Source organism: Chenopodium quinoa, unplaced genomic scaffold (genome assembly GCF_001683475.1).
Source record: "Chenopodium quinoa cultivar QQ74 unplaced genomic scaffold, ASM168347v1, whole genome shotgun sequence".
Lineage (NCBI taxonomy): Eukaryota > Viridiplantae > Streptophyta > Magnoliopsida > Caryophyllales > Amaranthaceae > Chenopodium > Chenopodium quinoa.
In genome coordinates this window covers 3,701,529-3,723,022 of record NW_018743946.1, presented here as the reverse complement: position 1 = coordinate 3,723,022, position 21,494 = coordinate 3,701,529, and the positions used below count along the sequence as shown (strand labels likewise).

Sequence of the window (21,494 nt, the reverse complement as noted above, 5' to 3'; positions counted from 1 at the left end):
TCATATCTCAACTTATAAATTTATTAATTCTCAAACCATATCATAATTACATAATTATAAGTGATTGTGAGTTGAAATTACATAACATAAGAAAAGTTCTAAGTTTTTAGGCCCATTTCATCAAAATAAAGCCATTTTGAGCCGAAATGGCTACTCACTTGCCTATTTTTTTCATAAATCAACTTATAAACTTATTAATTATCAAACCATCTCATAATTACATATTTATAAGGGATTGTGAGTTGAAATTACATAAAAGAAGCAAAGTTCTAAGTTTTTGGGCCCATTTCATCAAAATAAAGCCATTTTGACCCAAATTGGCTTCTTACATGCCTCTTTTCTTCATTTCTCAACTTATAAACTTATTATTTCTAAACCATCTCATAATTACATATTTATAAGTGATTGTGACTTGAAATGACATAAAAGAAGCTAAGTTCTAAGGTTTTGGGTCCATTTCATCAAAATAAAGCCATTTTGAGCCGAAATGGCTTCTCACTTGCCTATTTTCTTCATTTCTCAACTTATAAACTTATTCTTTCTCAAACCATCTCATAATTACATATTTATAAATGGTTGTGAGTTAAAATTACATAAAAGAAGCTAATTTCTAAGTTAATGGGTCTATTTCATCAAACTAAAACCATTTTAAGCCAAAATAATTTATAATATGCCTATTTTCTTCATTTCTCAACTTATAAACTTATTCTTTCTCAAACTATTTCAGATTTCGCGTGGAAGAAAAACTTCAAAGAGAAAGAGGGTGGAGAATCCTAAAAGCATTGATCAACCTAAGAAGAAGCTAAGTGAACAAAGGTCCAAGAGTGAACAAGCGTCGAAGTTGCACTCTTCGAAAGGTTCACCCATGCAACCTACTCCACTAGTTGAAGACATTGTTCTTCAATCGCTCTCTGCTGACATGACCTTTCTTCACAACCGTTCTTGTCATTTGGTCGATCCCATGGAAGTTGTACTTCCTAAGGCAATGTTCCACTATGGTGAGGATTCAGTTGCATGAATCAGCAAAGAAGATGTGAAGGAATTTCTACGTGGTGTAAAGCTTAATATTTCCCTCATTCAAACATTCATGAGGTACTCCAATGCCCACATAATCTACACTTTTTTCAAGTTTTTCAAATTTATGGTGATTATCCTACATGTGATTAATTATTCAATGTTCATGCACTCAGAGCACTACAGGAGCACTTAACTGAAACTGATTCTCCTTGTAAAGTTGGGTGGTTATGCCCCGAGCAGTTATCCACTACTAGAATCATAGGCAACCCCCATGACGTGTTTTACTATGTTGAGCAAAGTATCAGGGAATCAGCGCGTGCGGGAGACAAGTTCATATTCGCCCCATGTTATAAAGAGTAAGTCTAACCATGTCAAATTCAATCGATTTGGCCTCATTATATGTTGACTCCTAAATATTAATTTGCTTGTCTATTGTGAACTTATGTAGGGAGCATTGGAGCCTCATGGTGATTTGTTATTCCAATAACACAATTTATCACCTTGATTCTGCTCGATCATCGGAGAAGTGGCTCCTGAAGTCTATATTGCAAAAGCAAATATATATAGCTACCTAGTGATGATTATCGCTAATAATAACTAATTTAGTAGTCATACGACTAATCAAATTTGAATGTACTTTATTTACTACAGTGTTATGAAGAAGCTACACTGTTGTGCTCCAAAGGGTCCAACATGGAAGTCACCGTTGGTAATTTACATGATATTATGATTATCTTCAAAATCTATATTAGTATATATTTTCTAATTTCCTGATGTGATTTTTTTGTCATATGCTAGTGCGCAAAACAAGAAAATGGACTTGATTTTGCTTTGTACGTGATAAGATTCATGCTTGACATAGTAACTCATTGTACGGACAGTCAACAGCTTGATGAGGTAAGTCCTAAAACTTAATGAAATTCTATATTGATGTGATTTCTAGCCTTAGACACCTAATAATACCTAACATTGACATGTTATGAGAAATAAAAAGGTGATTTGACAAGAAAGGTAGAAAATGTGCTGAATAGAAGTCATATGGGCCACATTTGGGACATTTTGTGTTAATATGCTCTTTTGATGTGATTTCTTTCCTTATACACCTATAACTAGAAAATATTGACATGTTATGAGATAAATAAAGTTCATTTAATAAGAAATGTAGGAAATGGGTAAAGTAAAGTCATATAGGCCATATTCGGGCCATTTTGAGTAAAAAGCGTCTTAAGCTTTAATAAAATGCTCTTTTGATTCAATTTTAGGGCTTAGACACATAAAACTAGTTGTCATTGATATGTTATGAGAAATAAATAGTTCATTTGATAAGTAATGCAGGAAATGGGCTACATAGAAGTCATATAGGCCATATTTGAGCCATTTTAAGTAAACTGCGTTGTTAAACTTAATGAAATTTTATATTGATGTGATTTCTAGCCTTAGACACCTAATATTACCCAACATTGACATGTTATGAGAATTAAAAAGGTGATTTGACAAGAAAGGTAGAAAATGGGCTGAATAGAAGTCACATGGGCCATATTTGGGCCATTTTCTGTTAATATGCTCTTTTGATGTGATTTTTTTCCTTATACACCTATAACTAGATAATATTGACATGTTATGAGATAAATAAAGTTCATTTAATAAGAAATGTAGGAAATGGACAAAGTAAAGTCATATAGGCCATGTTTGGGCCATTCTGAGTAAAAAGCGTCTTAAACCTTAATAAAATGCTCTTTTGATTCAATTTTAGGGCTTAGACACATAAAACTAGGTTTCATTGACATGTTATGAGAAAGAAATAGTTCATTTGATAAGAAATGTAGGAAATGGGCTAAATAGAAGTCATATAGGTCATATTTGATAAAATACATATTGTTTTGCCTAATTAATTAATTCTAACATAATTTTTATGTATTTTAAGTTTTGCAAGGTCCAAAAGGATGGTCCGTTGACAATCAAGGAACTTAATGAAGTTCGTGACATGTTGGCGTCTTTTATCACCTTCAATATGTAAGTGGCATTTTAATTGTAAATTTATGTTAACTTTTGAACTATATTATTATTCATTATTTATTACTTACTATCATTTGTATATATATATAACACTTTTTTTTATTGTATTGCGTTTGGGAATATTTATATCTATATCTATATATATATATATGAATTCTTGTTTTTAATATTATTTGTATCTTATTATAATATTTAATAATATTATTATTAGTAGTAATAATAATAATATTATTAATTATTTTATTTAATATTATTGCTGGAATTATAGGTTATTATTATTGCTGGAAACAGGGTTTTTTTTCTTAAATATTATTGCACGAAAAATGGGAAAAAAAAAATTGAGTAAAAAGACACCGGTTAAACGGTGCCAAAATTAGCTGCCACAAAAAAAACGCGGGAGTTTATTTTAGGCACCGGTTAACCGGTGGCCAAAACAATTAAAGGCACCGGTTAACCGGTGCCAAAACAGGTTTAGGGCACCGGTTTTGAACCGGTGCAAAAAAGTGGGGTAATTGGCACCCCCCACATAGAAAGCGGTTCAAACCGATGCCTTAGACCGGGTTTGAACCGCTGCCTATTTCTCTTTTTCTACTAGTGTATGTTAGTCTATATAGCTTAAAATGTTGGGATGGAAGTCCCACATTGGTAAAATAGAAGAAATTTCCTTGTTCAATTCTATTTAACATGTTGTTGGGAAGAAAGTCCAACATTAGTTGAATAGAGGATGATAGCTTACTCTATTCTATTTAACTTGAAGTTGGGAAGAAACTCCCACATTGGTTGAATAGAAATGTATAGCTTGGAGCTAGTTTATAAGTTACTCTATTCTATTTAACTTGATGTTGGGAAAAAAACTCTCACATTGGTTAAATAGAAAAGTTTAGCTTGGAGCTACTCTATAAGATTAATATTTAGAGCAAAATAAAATTTTAACGTGAGTCATGGTTATGACGACGGGCCCGGTCAGGCGCGAATATAAGCTTAGTAAAATAATATTTGCTCGCCCGATAGGGCTAAGTTAGTCCAATCGGGCGCGAGAGCAAATTTATTTTCTTAAGTGTAGATGGCCCGATCAGGCGGGCATTGCCCGATCGAGCGCGAGCCTAGTTAAAAGAATCGTCCGTTTATTTGCCCGACCGGGCTGGCTTGGCCCGATCGGGCGAGTGCCAATAGTCACTTTCTTACGCTTAAATTGATTATGATAATAATGACTTTTCATTAAAAGCAAGATTATCTTAATTAATTATTTTAGAAAATAGTGACTCTTGGTTTAAAAGGCTATTCCTTATATATAGTTAATTGCTCCAAAATTATAACCAACCTTTCACTTTATGTTCTTCTTTCTTATCTATTCTTACTGTTCTTAAAGTGTTCTTAGGGAGTTCAATTACATTGCTTTAATTGTTCTCGAATTTAGGGAAATCCTGGGAGCATATTAATCGGTAACCCATATCAATCATAGTGGGGGTTAAAATTGCTTTAAACACGTCCCTAATTCTTCATCTCCATAATTATTTTTTAACATAAAATGATGCCGCTATTGCCTAAGGAATTACACTCATTCAGAGCAAACTTATAGTACACATACAGTCGTAGATTAGTAGGTTGTACGTCATTGTTGGACTCACAATGTGACGTTGCTGTGAGCAAATATACGCAATATGTATCTATAATAGGTGCCTCTAGCTAACCACTCGTCCACCTCTATACGTCCGACCTTCTTGTGGTCTACGCCAGGGAGACCCTTTGTCACCTTATCTATTCCTATTTTTCATGGATGTACTATCTAGGATGCTTCAACAGGCTGTGAAATGAGATTTTTTGACGGTATTAAATTAGGAAAGCGAGGCCCTTCCATTTTATATTTGTTTTTTGCGGATGATGCCCTCTTATTTTTCAAAGCTTCGGAGCGAAGTTGTTTGGCAAATTTTGGTATTCTCAACAGGTTTTGCACGGTCTCCGGTCAGCAGCTGAACCTTGCAAAGTCACATTTCAAGGTTAGTCCTAATACCCCGACTCAAATTCAGAATGGGTTTAGATTATGTTTGGAGATGGATCAGGTTAATCAATTTGGAGTCCATTTGGGGGTACCTATTGACTTGATGGGTAGTAAAGGGACGTCCTTTCAGTTCATCATTGATAACATTAGGAAGCGGATCTCGGGGTGGAACGCGGTCCCTCTTTCCCAACCTCAGAAAATCATCTTGATCAATTCTGTTCTCATCGCTATTGCTTCCCATGTGCTTAGCTGTTTTGAGATGCCTGCTGGTATTTCAAACAAAGTTGACTCTATGCTCTCTGGGTTCCTTTGGGCAAACAAAGACCATAAGGGGATGCACTGGGTAAGTAAAGATAAAGTCAACCTCCCGAAGGGAATGGGGGGTTTAGGGGTCCGAAGCTTGGGTTGCTTCAACGAGGCACTACTTATGAAGCAGGCGTGGAGATTATTTCACAACCCCCAGTTATTACTGGCTAAGGTCTGTTCAGCTAGGTTTCAATCTCCGCTATTAGAAGGGACTCGGGTTAGGGTGTCAAACAGGAACCTCTCTTGGGGCATGCGGGGTCTTGCTAGAGCTGGAAATAACCTTCTAGGGGGTTGTGGTTGGAAGGTAGGGAACGGAAACTCAATATTGGCAGGGAAGGACATGTGGATGGAAGGTAAGGTTCCGGTCTTTAATTCTAACATCACGCTTTGGCAAGCCAAAACATGGAGGGTGAACCACTTTCTGAACCCTCATACTCACGATTGGAACCACACGCGCCTAATCTCTGCTTTCGAGCCCAATGATGCTTCGGTTATTGCTAGCTTGGAATTACCAGAACAACCTGAGGATGACTACATGTTCTGGAATTTTCACAGGTCAGGAAGATTCACAAAGATTCACAGTTAAAACTGGGTATGCATTCCTTAAACGCTCTTCCATGCCCTCGGGGGCTATTGGACGGGAGGATTTGTTTAAGGTTCTTTGGTCCCTCACCATTCTTCCTAAGTGGAAACTTTTTATATGGAAACTTCTCTGGAATGGAATAGCTACAAAAAGTAACTTGGGGAGACGGGGGATTCAGATTTATGTGGTTTGCGACCTGTGTGGGTCGCAGGAGGAAGATTTACAACATCTGTTCAGGTTTTGCATAGCTTCTCGGGATGTTTGGAGGGGTGGAATCTTGCAGATCCACTCAGAAGCTAACGCAGACCAATAATTTCAAGATTGGGTTATGTATCATATCCGCCTATATCTAGGTCATGATGGTCACGCTGGTCATAGGACAACTTTTTTTATTGCGACTCTTTGGGGTTTGTGGTTAGTAAGGAATAACAGGGTTTTTAGATCTTCAACACAGGCTAACCTGTTAACGCCGACGATTATTTCTGGGGGGTTGCGACAACAGGGTTTGTTCTCAAACAAACTAGAGAATAGTCTAAGATCTTTGCACCCGCCAGAGATGGCCGAGGACTACCCGCCTGGATTTATGCGTGTTGTACTTTGCAATTATGGAATGAATGTGATCCCAACGGTTATTCTGGTTGATGGTTCTTGGCATAAGCACACTCATAGATCAGGGATGGGCTGGTGCCCACAAAGTTGTGATCCGAGGGATCAGGGACAGCAACAAAGGGGAGCTAGCAGCGGTTTGGCCCAATCTGCTCTACAGACGGAGATGAACGCCTGCTTACAAGGTTTACATTGGGCGGCAGCAAAGTCCTTGAAAGCGGTAACTATATTGGTCTTCGTTGGACGGCAGACCGAATTCGACAGATGAGTACATGCTTTGATTGGTGCTGCATCCATAAGGTTCCACGGGACTTGGTCCAGAAAGCTCATGACTTAGCTACTATAGCCTGCAATAGTCTTTCGTCCTTTAATAATTATATGTAATTTGCTTAACCTTATGTCAAAATATATATATATATATATATATATATATATATATATATATCAATTGCAACAACGTTGTACATAATAGTAGTGCGTTATGCAACTTAAATTAGAGCATTAGAGTGCTAAAGGCGTCATGTACTGCCTTAATGCACTGCATGCTACCAACATACCTAATGTGGATGCCTATTGAATTCAAGTACTAATGGCACGGCGAATTAATTTAAATTACAAAATATCTTTGTTGATTGATTAAGAGATGTATTTTGGTTAAGGTAATGAATTTCACTTGTTAAAATTACACAGTACCACATGATTTTGAATTTCCGATCTTAAGTTTATTGTAGTAGTGTCCATGAATTAATTTTTGAAAAAACAAGTTAAATTTGTGATTTATGTATATATGTGAGTTTATTCTAATTTTGTGCCTTTGATTTTGAGCAAGACCCACTTGATTGCCTTGGTAAACAATTAAATGAAGGGTATGGTTAATCTTTACGCTTTGTTTGGGTAGGAACTAAGGAAAGGAAGGGGAGGGAAAGGAGAAGAAAGGGAGGGGGAGGTGAGCTCCATTTTCCCTCCAAATCTCTCCAATTTTGGAGGGATTATGATTATTAAAGAGAGAGGGAAAATGGATCATTCCCTCTCCTTTCCCTTCCTTCCCCCAATCCTTTACCCAAATAAGAGAGTTTATCCCCCTCCCTTTCTCTTCCTTTTTTTCCTTCCATTTCCTTTTATCCAAATAAAGTGTAAGGGTAGTAGTAAGCTTTCGCTTGTCTATTTGTTTCGTCTAGCTTGATGTCGTTGTGAAATGCATATCTTCTACAAATAAAAGGTTTGGAGGAGAGAGAAAATCAGGGGAAAGGAGGGAAAACAACTAATAGCAATTAATCGTAGTTAAATATCAATTACATAAATATCCGTGATAAACAATTTTGTTTAGCAAGCTTATAAACTTGTAAAATGTACTAGTAAATTTTTTTATAAATTTTTTTTTCCTTTTTTTTTTGTGAATTGATGACTGTGAGATTTTGAGCATTCTGCCTATTATTCTCTTTTGCCTATTTTCTTGGTGGATGGGATGAGGAGTTATATACACTACAAGGTACTAAACTATGCAAAATGTATCACTAAAGGTACTGAACTTATAATTGTATTACTTAGAGTACTATTACCTTCACCGCAGGTAACATTTCCGATTTCAACTTATTATTCCAGGATATTCGAATTTTACTCTTTTAAAAAAAATATATGTCCACTATATACATTGGGAAAACAAAAAGGCCATCATTAGCTTCGTTTGGCGTGCGAACTCAAAAGTCAATTGTCTTTCCACCACTCATCTCCTTCTATATAAAGATTCCCAAAGAAGTGAGCTAAAAGACCATTTTCATCATCTTTCTTTAAAACCCTAAAATAGAGATCTCTTTCATTCGTGTGTCTTCATTAATGTGGCCAACTGATAATTAGTGTAACTCCTGCAAGTACGCCAAGCTTTACTCAGAGGAAGGTATATTCTTTTTCTTTGTTATTTTGTGTTAAATTCTAAAAGTGATGGTTGTTTATTTCTCTGTTTTGGTGTTTTTTGTGTATAAAAATGTGAATTATGAGTTTTAATTATTTTTTCCTCGAATTTGTTAATGTTTAAAGACCATGAAAAACATAGTTGATCATAATAATTTTTGTTAGTGGGTTTAGAATCTGCAATTTATGTTAGGGTTTTGATGTAATGGGTGTGTGGATAAAATAGGGGTTAACACTTGAACTAGCTAGAAACTGATATATACCTTCATGTGGCCTTAGGTATGGACACACTTTGCAGGCTCACCCTATCTTCAGCCAACAGGACCTCCTTATAACCCATATCTTCAGCAGTGTTGAATGGGAGGACGAAGTGAACTTGCAACTGGTGTGCAAGAAGTGGAGAATTTGATGGCGCCTCCGTCACTTGGCTCTCCGTCTCCCCTTCTATGGGCCACATGCTGATGTGGCGGAGTGGATTCTGAAGGACATCGTCTTCAATGGGGGCCCTGGATGACAAAGAACATGATGGTGTATTTCGATGGATTCCCTCTGCTGTTCAAGGAGGATTAGGGGAACTAGGATGTGGCTAGGTTAGGCATGGGGTCTTTTTTTGTGCAGCTGATGAGGAATGGATGTATAGCCATGAGCTACTTAGTCAAGCTAATTAAGGTATTCCAAGTTATGCAAATACATATTAAATTCACTACTTCAAATTCATTTCCATTCATTACTCAAGCAAGTCATTACATAATGTGATTACAGGACCTAACAATATCTAAGAGAACAGGAAAGCACTAAGGTAAACCTGATGTACATTACATAGATTGTGATTATTGTCAATTCATTACATCATAAACATATACCAACAAAGCCCTACAAATAAAAGAACAACCACTTTCCACAAATCACAGTTAACCTCTAGGTTCAGGGTAGCAACCCTTCTCGTCTTCAACATCACGTACTCACTCTCTACTTTCCTAACATGCTGCTTACTTATCTCAGTTCCTTCCTCATACTCGACAATTCAGAATTCAACTCCTGTTTCTCTTGCATTAAACCTATAGTTACCTCTACCAATTGGTTGATCCACCCATTTAAAGTACTTGCAGCCCCTTCTTCCTGTGTCTGCATCATAATCAGGGCAAACAAGGAACCTCCTACTAGGTTTATCCTTTGTCCATGCCCTGCTCTTGGACACTAACAACAGTTGCATCTCTTTGAACTTGCACTCACCCCAGAAGTGCTCCTAGACATCCCTTATTTTTATAAAATTAAATTGCAAATTTTTCTTTTTTTCCACTAATTAATTTGTACACTTTTTTGTTTGAATGGCAAAATATGGAGCCAAATATTTATAGACTCTCAAGTTTTTGTTTAAATTGTAACGACTAGTTTTTTGAAAAATAGCCAAAGTACAGTACCTTCGTTTAATTTTGTCAGAATTTTAAGTTTTCCCCCTTTTTTTTAGTATTGATAAACCGGTTGTTGTAGGTTCTAAAGTTCAATACCTTTCCTGATACAATTGCAAGTTCAATACCTTGTCTGATACATTTTGCAAAGTTCAGTACCTATTTATGTACGGTTAGGGGTAGTTGTGTAACGACTGGAGCAGAAGAAACCAAGAATCAATTCACGAATTCATTTAACTACGCATATGATAAAGCTAAACTTTACAAAATTGCAGTAACTGGTTAAAAAAAAAAAAAAATTAGGCTACAAAATGCTCATTTTATACAAATTTGATTTCACAGGGTAAGAGAAGCTCATTCCACGAGAAACTATCTATAAGGCCCTCTTCACTTCACCTAAAAAAAATAATATTCAGTAAATATAATTTCAATTTTAGTTCAATGAAAAGGAACTTTAAGTGGTCACATGCTCAGCACGTGACTTTTTTGGACGGGAAAAAAGTCAACGCCGGAAAAATGGTCAAAGCACCATCGCCACAACCCAAACATGATGTAAGGACCTTTTGAACCATATTTTTTTTTTATAAAAGGACCTTTCACACACAAAAAAGTCTACTTCAAAGGACCTTCCTCAAAAATTTTCCTAATTTTGAAAATATATAATTATATATACTACCTCCGTTAACTATTATTTGCAACAAAGGGGTATTATTTGTGAGATATAAATTATTCCTTTATTGCAAATAACAGTTACAGAGGTAGTAGTTATAAAGCTAGGGAATTATAAGTAGATGAAAAAAAATACTACGTACTCCGTATTGAAGGTTGGTGCTTTTAATAAAATAAAACTACTCCATACTAAAGGAGTAGTACGAATTATAAAAAGGTGAGGACATATTGGCTCTGTTTGGCAATTGACTGTCGGCTGTTTTAGTTGGCTTGTGTGTTTGTTTGGTAAATTGGCTTGTTGGGTGCTAGCTATTGTTAAACTACACAACACTAATTAGTAATTATTAATATTAATTATTGATTATAGATAATATTTTTTTTATAACTAATTATAATTTAAATTAACTAATTATTGGTTATTAATTAAAAATAATTGTATTAGTTATAAATTGATAATTATCAATAATAATGTACTATAAAGTACTAATATTTTAAATACTAATTATTAAACACAAATAATTTATGTTTCAAAGAAAATATTTATTATTAATTATCAAATATTTAATTATTAATTATAAAATATTAAATTATTAAATATTTAATTATCAAATATTTAATTATTAATTATTAATTATTAATTATCAAATATTTAATTATCAAACAATTAATTATTATTTATTAATTATCAATTATTAATTATTAATTATCAAATATATAATTATTAATTATCAAATATTAATAATTAATATTTAATTATCAAATATTAATAATGAATATTTAATTATCACATTTTAATAATTAATATTTAATTATCAAATTTTAATAATTAATATTTAATTATTAATAATTATTTTTAATTGCTAATTACTAATTACATATTACTAATTACTAATTTTTAATCAATTAATTATTAATAATTAATTATTAATTACTAATTATTAAATATTAATTACTAATTATCTTTTATTATGACTGATTATTATAATCAAAAGTTAATTATGTCAATAAGCCAAAAGCTGCTCCATCTAGCCTTTTGTTTTTGGCTTAAAAGCCAACTTTTCAGCTAGTTAAAAAACTCAATAGCCAAACATGTTTTTTGGCTGTTTGACCAACTTGAAGAAGCCAAAAGCTAGCTAAAAAGCTGGTTTCCAAACACCCTCATTATCTGAATCACTCCATTTTCTATAATTTACCGACGACAAATTAATTTCAGAAATCGTTGGTCCAAGATTTATACTCATTTTAAACATGTACATGTCTGCCTCAATCAATTCCCAACAAATTTGCCACACCACCTAACTCTTTTAAGTAATATAAACTAAGGCAAACTTCTTGCAAGTCTACCGTTAAATTAACTACCTATTCACCCCAAGAATACTAAGCTAAGGTAAACTAATTAAGCTAAGGCAAACAGAGTACTCTGCCAAAAAATCATCCTACCGAAACCATTTCAACACCCACCCCCAATGGATTCAGCACCCACACGCCTGGCACACGTAGCCGTATGTGGTATGCCCAAGCGCAGGCATCGGACACTTGACCCCTTTTCTACGGCTAGCATCCATGTTAACCTCTAACTCATGTAGTGTCACCCTCATCATCATCCGCCCCACTTTACTCTTTCTTCTGCTGAAACCAACCAAATCAACACCTTCTTATCTACACACCCCCACATTGCCGCCTCAGAATTCCACATCCCTCCTTGTGAACCATCTTCAAACTCCAACGCCCAAGACCCTTTTAAATTATCCTCCAATATGATGTAGTCTTCCATTCTGCCCACCTCCTTGTTAACCACCTCTCCACACTGTTGTATTCTCTGACGTGATGCTCGCATCAGGGATCAACAAGCCACTCTATGACCTCGGCATCCCTAACTACAACGTCATTATCACTTCCGCGAGGTTCTTCTCTTTCATGACCAGTCTTACTCATCTTCGAGTAACAAGAGGTGATGATGTTGTGATACCGGGTCTAGCTCCAATAGCAGGAGACGACATTTCACCTATATTTCTAATCCAGATCATATGTTCACTCGACTCACAAAGACAATTTGTAGTTATCTTCAAGATGCTAAGGGTACTGTAATCAACAACTTTGACTTCTTCGAACCTGAATCAATTTCAGCCCTTCAAAATGGCAAGGTTCTTACAAGTCTACCGTCGGTTGAACCATTCATTCCATATGGGTCAATAAATGGTAAGTAATACTGTAACATTGTGTTTAAATTTTTTTTATTAAAAACATTATATTATATTAAAATGTCAAAGTGATAGATCTATTAAGAATCGTAGGTAGTATCAATTTAGCTAATTGACATACTTGTATTATTGTATGCCCGAAATTTGTACAGGCGATAAGATATCATGGCTGGACAACGAACCATCAAAATCTGTTGTATAAGTCTGCTTCGGAAGCAGAACAGCAATGAGCAAAGACCAGATAAGAGAGCTAGGGGATGGGCATGAGAGGAGTGGGTTGAGATTTTTATGGGTGATCAAGACAACGGTAGTCGACAAAGAAGATAAAGAAGAGCTCAGAGACTTGCTAAGTGAAGCATTTTTCGAGAGCACGAAGGAAAGAGGGTTAATTTTAAGGGAATGGGTGAATTAAGAGGAGATCCTTGCTCATCCTGCCATAGGAGGGTTCTTAACTCACTGTGGATGGAACTCGGTCATGGAAGCTGCTCAAAGAGGGGTACCTTTGCTTTCTTGGCCCCTACATGGCAATCAAAGGGTCAATGCCGGAGAGGTGGAGAAGGCAGGATTAGGAATATGGGAAAGAAGCTGGGGTTGGATTGGAGAAAGATTGGTGAAAGGTGAAGAAATTGCAATGAATATATAATAGATATTGGTGAAAGGTGAAGAAATTGCAATGAATATACAAGAGATGATGATGAGTGAGATGCTAAAGGCTAGTGCAACAAGAGTTTGGGATGAAGCTACGAAAGCATGGGAAAAGAATGGGAGCTCAAGAAAAATGTTTGAGACAGTTATTGGAGATAAAGTTAGTACTTAGTAGGGTGTGAATTTACAAGTTCCTGAAAAAATTGCTTGCAACCCAACTTATTTAGTGTTATGTTATGCTTGTGTTTTTAACTTTTGATGGGTGGAGGATCCGTCCTAATAAAATGTCTAGACTCTAGAGGTTTTTTTTTCTTCTTGTTTTCCCTAAAAATTAAATTAAGAAAAATGTGATGCATTATTGTTTCTATTTTTTAGCTGACTACTTGAGACAAAGGTAGTAATCCTATAATAATGGAAAAAACTAGACAAAGGCCTGAACCTGTGTTACTTGGACTCGTCATTTTACCTCAAGTACTCGTGTCGGATCCTCGACACCCACATAAGTATGACACTTGAAGTCTTGAAACTTCATTATTTTAGTTTTTAGTTCAAAATCATAGAATTGTATCACAAAATAGCCGAGTCGGACACTTGGACACGTACTTGTGTTAGACATGGGAACCTGAGTACGAGTAACATAAGCCTGGACAGTTCCAACAATATAGTAACTTCACAAAATAGAATTTTCCCTAAACTATCATATTAAACAGGTTGCCATGTTGCCCAATTTCCTTGTCAAAAGTTTCTAATACTTCAAGTAAAGTTTATAATACTCAACTTATTTCTTATTGGTCAAGAATAACTGGATTGTTGGAAAACATCAACCTCCGATTCTTTTTTTTTTTTTTTTCCTTTTTTTTTCAAGTACTATATAGTACCCCGTAGGATGAAGGGAGTAATAATAAACAACCTTGCACAATCTAATCACATAAGTTCAGGACCAATAATTTGATATGTCCTTTGTAAATGTTTCTCATGCAAAATTTCTTCATTCCTTCTTTCATTCCATGAATCTTGTATAGTAGCACATAGCTAAAAAGACGGTGCACAAATTATTTGTAACAAAGTAATAAGACAAGACAAAGCAACAGCACCATACCACACGACTGAAAAGCTAGAAGGCATTTATTCTAAATCTCTAAAGTTCACTGTGTTTCGTTTATCGTTATGAGCTGCTGTCTACTTTCACACAACAGAATTTTAAGAACAAATGTGAAACCTAAAAATTAAAGTGGGAAGGAAATGAGTACCAATTACGAAGACAAAGCACGTCTAGATATCAGATCTAACGATATTCCATTCTGTTGAAGCCGGTCTTGGAGATCAGTTGGTCCAAACACAATCCCAGGGGTAAGAACACCTCCTTTAGGCAGGTTTTGTCTCTGATTAAGGGTAATAAGAGCGCACTGAACCAAAATAATTGGGGTGGTTATATAACCAATCTCTGGTCCCATAACTCTAGTGATTATTTCAGTGTCAGGTTTTTTGTTTTCCAGGGATACAGTACTGCTGTCACTAAAGCCGCGACCAACAAACCACATTTTGAAGCTTGCATGACTAACCTCGGCCTCAGTGGGCCCCTTCTTCCTGAACCACCCAAGACTGAAGACTGAGGGAAATTTTAGAAGCAGCCACCTTCCAAAGGAGAATTTGCCCAAGAGCCCGATAAACACACCCACAGTGATAAGTCTCAAGATACCTACCAATGATTTGGTTGCAATCTTTTCCCCGAAATGAGCTGGCTTCACAGTTGACCAAAATTTCTCTCTCTCAGCTATTTTATCAGCACTCTCATTCACCCCACAAAGTCCACTGGGATTTTCAGTCAGTATGGTAAAGGTTCTTCGGACAAAGGCAGAATCTGCTGAAGGTAGCCTCACAGCCCAAAGGCCAACGTCTTTTTGTTGTTCAATCGTCAGTCCTCTAGGAGGAGGAGGACCTGGAATCTGCGGGAAAAACATGAGTTAGCTCTTAGTCATGGATGTAGAAACTCTGAAAAGGAAAAAATAATTCAACCGCCCACCCACTATTAATCCCTCCTCCCCTCTCAGATTACATGAAGTAAATAATTATCCTTTTACAAAAATGTTCTTAGCAAAAGGCACATGAGAACAAGGATAAGAGAACAAAACCAAAAAATATTGTTCCCCATCTTTTAAAATTAGAAATAGTCAGATGAGTACCAAATATATGCTTTACAAGGTTCATGTCTGAACAGTGCTTAAATATTACGAGTAAAAAGAATTTATTGCATTTCAATTTCAATATGCTCCAGGGTTTATACTCTAGATACACTCTTAATTAGCAGTAAGACTGAAGCATGTACCAGAAATTACATAACTAACGAATACTACTAAAGTATTTATAAGGATTATATACTTTTATTTTATGCAACATAAAAGTAGACTAATTCAGTCAGTTCTTTGAGCTACTGCTAACACCAAAATTTACAATATACTAATATTTCAATCGCCATGCAAAAACAGACTTAAGAAATATCTTCACTTAATTAGACTATCTCTATCTATCTCATGTCACATATACTATTGTGAGCAGTAATTAACTGTTATGTACTCATGTCAACAACTCAGCACCCTAATAAAACTATATGAATTACTTCGTATATTGTCTGACAGAAAACCATAATCTCTTTGTATATATCTCTAAAATGACTTTGCTTATAATAAGGGCTAAGAAATTCAAACTTCGTTCCATGTACTAATCCACTACAGAGTACAAACCTTCTAGCTCCTCCACAAACATTCTACCCAAGAGAGCTATACACAACATCAACACCAGAAGTACATGAAATAGCTGTATGAAATAAAACATCAAAAACATCCATTTCCACTACAAACCCCTTCCACCTGGATAATATTTGCATAGATTGACAAAATAAGACGTAAACTTGCAAAAGTAGTTAACAAATTGCAGCACTAGCTACTCATGTTGGATAAACATATCAGCAACTCAATCCACGAAATCAATGGAGCCCAAACAACTAAATTAGGAAAAAAAATACAGAAAAGTTTCTCCCAACTGAGAAATCAATGGAACCCAAACAACTAAATTAGGAAAAAGATACAGAAAAGTTTCTCCCAACTGAGAAATCAATGGAGCCCAAACAACTAAATTAGGAAAAACATACAGAAAAGTTTCTCCCAACTGAGAAATCAATGGAGCCCAAACAACTAAATTAGGAAAAACATACAGAAAAGTTTCTCCCACATAAGCACACCCCCAAAGGATTCCCATTTTTCATATGACAGGATACAACAAGACGACCTACACATTTATTAATCAACTCCAACTATCCAAGCATAATCATGTGATACAAATAGCAAAAGATACAAACAATACTTTATTCGGCCAATGATTTGGCAAAAGAGGTTGGGTAATGCTAATAATTGTAAGTGCCTGTCTCTCCGGTAGCGATTATAGAGATACTTAGAAGAAGAAGGGAAGGGGTAAGGTTTTGCGTCCTGGTTTATAGGAGAATTTGAAAATAATCAAATTCATGTTATACATCTTTTTCAATTAGGGAATTCAGCTCATTTTAGATCTAAATCATCTAATACTCCCTCTCTTCAATAATCGACCACATATGATTGGGGGTCATTACTCATTATGCTAGACTACTTACCATAATTCTCCTTCGTAATTTGAAGTTCTATGCGTTTAAACTATTGTTTTCTTAATTTTGAGAAACAAAAGTACTAAATTAGAAATGTGACCCACAGTAAAGAACGGAAATATAACATTAACACTACTCAGTATGACACATATAGGCAATATCGGTACTCCATAATTCCATATCATCAAATAATGACAGAAAAATAGAGGGATTAAGCATGAATAATAGGATAACAGTTGGACTGTTGGAGCTCTTTGGAAGGTTTTTGTTTCCTAGTTGCTAAGTATTCATACCTCAACACACAAGTCCCTTTTTATCTCCCGGTTCTTTCTCACAAAATGTGCATTTCCACATTGCAATTAAAAGAGAGCAGGGAAAGTAATCAATTATTGCATTAAATAATCACATTTCCTTCATTCCTCGTTCTATAATCATGTTAGTTTAGTCAATTTTTATACTACTATAATCAAATCAAGCAACAAAACTACCAAATTATAATTAAATCATACAAAAAACACCAAAGTTTTATCAACCTGAGGACGAGCCTTCTTGGGACGAGACCGCCTCAACTGTCTAAGAGAATCAGCATTAGCAACACCAAGAACAGCAGACTCATAAGTAGCAAAATTACCCACAATCCTTTTATCACTCTCCAAGCTCAAGTAAGCTCAACAGTATTCGGCGCCGAAGGCGAAACCCATTGACGAGAATTAAACAACAACCCCAATTCAGCCGGAACCGAATCAAACCCACAAGCAGAAACCACCAAACAACCCTTATCAAACGCTTGATCATGATATTGAACCTCCATTTTCTCCATAAACTCAGGCTCCCCACAAATGTCCAAGTAATCGGTACGAGTCTCGAGGCAAGCTCGAACCACTGGATCGCCATGAAGGCGGAAGGGTCCTACACAATTGAGGACCAGTTTAGTTAACGAAGCGATGTGAAGAAGCGAATCGAAGTTCAAAGTATCTGCAGTGAGGACTGTGATGTTGGGAGGTGGGTTTGGGTGGGATGCCCATGAAAGAGATTGAGCGAGTTTCGTGGGGTTTCGACCGGCGATTGCGAGGGATTTGAGAGGAGAAGAAGATGAAAAAGAGTTGAGGAATTTGAGGGATTCTTTGAGGACGTATTTGCCAGTGAAACCTGATGCGCCGAGGATGATGATGTCGAATGGCGGTGGGGTTGACAGGTGGGCTACTTCCGCCATTGTTGATGGGTTTGAGCTTTGAACTGTGAAGGAAAAACTGGAGGAATTGTTTTTGTAATTAGTTAGTTTGATGGTGTAGCTTTTGTGTGATGTTATGACATATGGTAAAATACCTACCCCACCAAGAGAAATTCTAGGCCTCAACTAATTATAGTACTCGACTAAGGGTATTTTCGTAATTTAACAAAGAGATAAAAAGACAAAAAAAAAAGTACCTTTTCGTGAGTACCAATGATAGATATATAGACAATACCATTGTGTGTAGTATCATAATACCATCCTACAACGCGTTGGTATCATCATAGTACTGCGATTTGTATCATATTTAACAAATATTATTGTTGGTATAAGTAGCTTTATAGTTGGTATTCTAATTACGACTTTGTTGGTATCTAGCTGCGTCCGATTGGTGTCAGAGTCATACTATTAAAAGCTAAATTAGGTTATTAATAAATAAGTAAAACTGGAGAATACTAGACCTTCTACTGAATGTAAGAAGCCTAAGTTTAAGCATTACTATTATATTCCAGAAAACTCTAATAATCTTGGCCCATTCCTTAATTATATTGTAGATCAAATTGGTGAGCTTAAGGTAGAAGTTGGTAGCGTACATTGTCGTTGCATGAGCAGTGAGCATAAGCTATTAACAGAAATATCAGAGATTAATAAAAATTTAAGTGAGCTAAAAGAACAAGTTAAACAAGTACAACTTACTTTAACAAACGAGGTTAGACATCAGTTTCACAAAGAAGTATCACCTAGTAAGGAAAAGATTGTTCCTATAAATACAAATATCCTTTTCAATGTATAGATAAAAACAAGAAATTTACGGTATCACTCCCTAAAAGACCTGTTAGTAGTCAAGAAAAGAACCAAGAAACTAAAGATGAGCCATCATCTTCAAGAAAAAACACTTGAAGAATTACAAGTCTTATTCGATAAGGAAGAAGACCCTAATAAGCTTAACGAAATCATGAATTTAATTTCTAAAAAGGGATTTCTTCTATAGAAGAAAATATTTATGTTACTCTAGAAGACGACCTATATCGACAAATGGGATTAATGAAGTTAAATGATCTGGAATTTCTACCCACAGAGGTAGTCCAACAAAAGATTGAAAATAAACTAGGTAAAAGAGTAATGAATTATAATGATGTGGGAGAAGAAATTATTGATGAAAACATTAATGTAACAATGTTATCCAAAGACCTAGATATCAAGGAGAAGGAAGTTGCACACGACCAAGATACATACCAGGGAAAACTACCTGGTTTAGTGTTAAGGTTATGCCAAACCAAATTCCTAAACAAGAAGAAGTAACTCTTGAACCCATAAGTCAAACTGGATATAAGCTTAAGTTAGACGGAGTAAGAGATAGACAAAATGTTTTAGATCAGTGGAAAAAGAGCATGAGTAGTGTACTCAACCTAAACACTGACTAGACTTCTGAAAATTTCTTAAATTATATCGAACATAGTTTTTATGGCTGTGTAGAAGATTGGTACGATGGAATAGATGAAGAAGTCAAAACTACATTAAGAGCTAGTGAATCTCCTACTAGAATGTTTAGACAGTTATGTCAATACATTGAGTTAGAGTTTATTGGTCCAAGAGCTAATCCTAATGAAAAACGAATGGAATATCAAAGAAAGCTAAGTAATTTGTCCATCTGTAATATGAAATACGTTGAGAATTACATTTTGGAGTTTGAGACATATTATTATAAAATTGGTGAAAATGAAACAAATCTTGGAATGTTCTATGATAAATTACCAAGTCTCCTTAATGAAGAAATTAGTGAAAAATATCAAGAATGGAGAGAGAAATTCTTAGCTAGGGATGCCCTAGGAAACAAAATTGCTTTTCTAAGAAAATGGATTGAAAAGAAATGTAGAGAAGTTGTAGGAACTCAACAAATGAAGAGACAATTTCTTACTTGTTGGGATTTCCCAAATAACTATGGATGTGAAAGAAAAACTATAATAAGAGAAGGAATTATAAGAAAAATAAAGTTGACAGATCAAGAGGAGAAACTTATAAGAAGAAGTATTATAAACATAAATATAGAAAGCCAAGTAGGTTTTTCAGAATAGCAACATATTGTCCTGAGAAAAAGAAAACATGCAAGTGTTGGTCTTGTGGAGAATTAGGACATTATGCTAATGAATGTAAGAAAGCTAATCATAAATTAATGGAAGCCTTAGATAGTTGGGATTACATAGAAATACCCGAAGACGAGGCTTTAGAATTGGCTTTAAGTAATAATAAAGGAATAGTAGAAATAATAGAAGAAGAAAATGAGTATAATGAAGAACCTGAAGACAGTGAGTTTGAAGATGAAAATTATGAAGAAATAAATAATATGATGGAAGGAGAAGAATTAGAAAATTCAGAATCAGATGACAATGATGAGGATAAAAGAAAAATGACTATAGGTCAATTAAAAAGAGCCGAATATTCATTTGAGGATAATGACCTAGATCAGATAAACAAAGAAAGCTTGAATTTTCCCCAGATTACTAAGGATAAAATATTTAAAACTTATTTCTTTAAAACAAGAACCAAATATGTATGTGAAGAAATGGAAGGAAGTATAGTAATCGAAGATTGTGAACAAAAGGCGGCCGAAATTAATATAATAAACTGGAAAAGTATTAAAAAAACATAAAGAAAAAGTAAATTATAGTTATATTGTATTGGTGCAGTACAAGTATACATAACTCCTTTACAAGACTTTGGCAAAGATGTTAAATGCTTAAGCTTTATTTGTGATATTAGACATAGAGAGTTTTATGATCAAATAATTAGCGGTATTGACGAGGGTTGGAACTAGGTCGTTGGACTAATCCTCCCTAAGCCAAACAAAATTTATAAACACTTAACTAACCTAAATACAAGTATAGAGGTAAGTCAAGGGTCGAACCTAAAGGAACGGTAATGTCTAAGTGCTTTCAATTATGTGCCTAGGCTAGGTCGAAGTCTAAGGATAGAAGAAGACACTAACAACTAATAAGACGAAGAAACCAAACAAATAAAGTGCTAGGGATTAGGATTCACAAATAATAGCAAAGAACATAGCAAATTGGGATAGGAAGTTGACTAAGTTGAGTGATGCGAGGGAAAACTAATCATGCAACCAAAAGAGCATATCAAGGTATTCTCCTAGAGGTCTAACTAGCGTCAACTACGATAAACTCTAGCTAGGAAACATCACAAGACACCTCAATCGTGTAAATGCAAGCCACAAATCAATGGTCCGTATCAATGTGAACTTACAATGCAATCTGG

The 21,494-nt window shown here is 35.2% G+C and overlaps 2 pseudogenes; one reads left to right on the top strand and one right to left on the bottom strand.

The window, feature by feature from the left end:
- Positions 1–6,477: 6,477 nt before the first annotated feature.
- Positions 6,478–14,371, top strand: LOC110688929 (annotated as a pseudogene).
- A 98-nt stretch (positions 14,372–14,469) lies between these two features.
- On the bottom strand, positions 14,470–18,303 carry LOC110689011 (annotated as a pseudogene).
- Positions 18,304–21,494: the final 3,191 nt, after the last annotated feature.